Raw genomic sequence first — 3,008 nt, 5'->3', positions numbered from 1 at the left:
TAACTACAAACTCACAGAAGGCTTACCTATGTGGTTGTGTAGGAAGCAATATAATTGGTTCTTTGTGATCATCCCTTCTTAAAGAGGTTAAGAAAATGAAAGTCAATATTGTCTTGTATATATCATGAAATTTCTGAAGTATGATGTTGTGGTTATTCTCCCTTGTTAATAGAATGTGTGTTTAGTTTCAGATATGAGTACTCTTGACCCTTGAACAACATGGGTTTGAACTTCATGGGTCACTTATACATGGATGTTTTTATAGTACAGTATTGTAAATGTATTTTCTCTTCCTTATGATTTTCCTAATAACATTTTCTTTTCTCTAACTTACTTTATTGTAAGAATACAGTTATATAATACATAAAGCATACAAAATATGTGTTAATCAACTGTTTATGTTATCGGTAAGCCTGCCTGTCAACAGTAGGCTATTAGTAGTTAAGTTTTGGAGTCCAAAGTTATACATGGATTTTTGACCTTGCAGGGAATTGGTGCCCCAAACCCCCACATTGCTCAAGGGTCAACTATATATTTAAATACACACTACATTAGAGATCATTTTTTCCAGGTAGCAAGTTTTAGTCACAAAAATGTTTTAATTCCTGAGTATTATCATCCTAAATTATATAAAATAGTTGCACCAAGGGTAATTAGGTCTTTCACTCTTCAGTTTGCCTCCATTTCTGATATAAATGTGTGGAGGATGGAGAGGAGCTCTATAAGAGGCTTTAAGACCTGTCAGAAATTGTGATTGCTGCTAGATCAACATTGCAAATTCAGCTGCTACACCATCCCTATACAATCCCTTACGATTCATCTCATAGAATAAACAATTTAAAGTGGATGATTTAAAAAAATCTAGCTGTGCATTAAATTATGTCCCACAAAAAAAGATATATTGAAACCCTAACTCCTAGTACCTGTGAATGTGACCTTATTTGGAGTAGGTTTTTTCAGATGTCATCAAGGTTTTTGACATAGGGTTTTTGCAGATGTAATGGTTAAGATGACGTTATACTCCCGCCGCCGCCCTGAGTCACTGCCTGCGCAGCTCCGACCGCCTGGCTCCCCGTGCTAGCCACCGATATTTGGAATTCTTACAACATGGCAGACATTGACAACAAAGAACAGTCTGAACTTGATCAAGATTTGGATGATGAAGAAGTAGAAGAAGAAGAAACTGGTGAAGAAACAAAAATCAAAGCACGTCAGCTGACTGTTCAGATGATGCAAAATCCTCAGATTCTTGCAGCCCTTCAAGAAAGACTTGATGGTCTGGTAGAAACACCAACAGGATACATTGAAAGCTTGCCTAGGGTAGTTAAAAGACGAGTGAATGCTCTCAAAAATCTTCAAGTTAAATGTGCACAGATAGAAGCCAAATTCTATGAGGAAGTTCATGATCTTGAAAGAAAGTATGCTGTTCTCTATCAGCCTCTATTTGATAAGCGATTTGAGATCATTAATGCAATTTACGAACCTACGGAAGAAGAATGTGAATGGAAACCAGATGAGGAGGATGAAATTTTGGAGGAGCTGAAAGAAAAAGCCAAGATTGAAGATGAGAAAAAGGATGAAGAAAAAGAAGACCCCAAGGGAATTCCTGAATTCTGGTTGACTGTTTTTAAGAACGTTGACTTGCTCAGTGATATGGTTCAGGAACATGATGAACCTATTTTGAAGCACTTGAAAGATATTAAAGTGAAGTCCTCAGATGCTGGCCAGCCCATGAGTTTTGTCTTAGAATTTCACTTTGAACCCAATGAATATTTCACAAATGAAGTGTTGACAAAGACATATAGGATGAGGTCAGAACCGGATGATTCTGATCCCTTTTCTTTCGATGGGCCAGAAATTATGGGTTGTACAGGGTGCCAGATAGATTGGAAAAAAGGAAAGAATGTCACTTTGAAAACCATTAAGAAGAAACAGAAACACAAGGGACGTGGGACAGTTCGTACTGTGACCAAAACAGTTTCCAACGACTCTTTCTTTAATTTTTTTGCCCCTCCTGAAGTTCCTGAAAGTGGAGATCTGGATGATGATGCTGAAGCTATCCTTGCTGCAGACTTTGAAATTGGTCACTTTCTACGTGAGCGTATAATCCCAAGATCAGTATTATACTTTACTGGAGAAGCTATCGAAGATGATGATGATGATTATGATGAAGAAGGTGAAGAAGCAGATGAGGAAGGGGAAGAAGAAGGAGATGAGGAAAATGATCCAGACTATGACTCAAAGAAGGATCAAAACCCAGCAGAGTGCAAGCAGCAGTGAAGCAGGATGTATGTGGCCTTGAGGATAACCTGCACTGGTCTACCGTCTGCTTCCCTGGAAAGGATGAATTTACATCATTTGACAAGCCTGTTTCAAGTTTTTTTGTTATTGTTTGTTTGTTTTGTTTTTCCAGCTTAAAATAAAAATGTCAAATATAATTTAAAAAAAAAGATGAAGTTATACTGAATTAGTATGGGTCTTAATCCTATCTATTATGAGAAGAGAAGAAAGACACAGTGGAGAAAGCCACATAAAGATGGAAACTGAGATTGGAATGATACAGCTGCAAGCCGAGGAATGCCAAGGACTGCCAGCAGTCACCATTAGCAAGAAAGAGGTAAGGAAATATCTACCCCTAGAGCCTTAAGAGAGAGCATGGCCTTATTAGCACCTTAATTTTGGACTTCTAATATCCAGAACTGTGAGAGGATAGATTTTTGTTCTTTCAAGTCATTCAGTTTGTAGTAATTTGTTGTAGCAGCCCTAGGAAACATGACACAAGTCAAGTTCAAAAGATGTCATTTAAGTGATTTCCATTTTCTTTGTTTTTTTTAAGATTTTATTTATTTATTTGAGAGAGAGAGAGAGCATGAGAGGGGGGAGGGTCGAGGAAGAAGCAGGCTCAATGTGGGACTCGATCCGGGGACTCCGGGACAATGACCCAAGCCGAAGGCAGTCGTCCAACCAACTGAGCCACCCAGGCACCCCGTGATTTCCATTTTCAATCA

General features: G+C 38.3%; 1 pseudogene; it reads left to right on the top strand.

Moving 5' to 3' along the window:
* The first annotated feature begins 1,024 nt into the window (after nucleotides 1-1,024).
* LOC112831205 (nucleosome assembly protein 1-like 1 pseudogene) lies at nucleotides 1,025-2,439 on the top strand (annotated as a pseudogene).
* The last annotated feature ends 569 nt before the right edge of the window (nucleotides 2,440-3,008 follow it).

Source organism: Callorhinus ursinus, unplaced genomic scaffold (genome assembly GCF_003265705.2).
Source record: "Callorhinus ursinus isolate GAN/ISIS: 27379988/994484 unplaced genomic scaffold, GSC_fseal_2.0 scaffold14, whole genome shotgun sequence".
NCBI classification, from domain to species: domain Eukaryota; kingdom Metazoa; phylum Chordata; class Mammalia; order Carnivora; family Otariidae; genus Callorhinus; species Callorhinus ursinus.
This window is presented reverse-complemented; position numbering and strand designations above follow the sequence as displayed.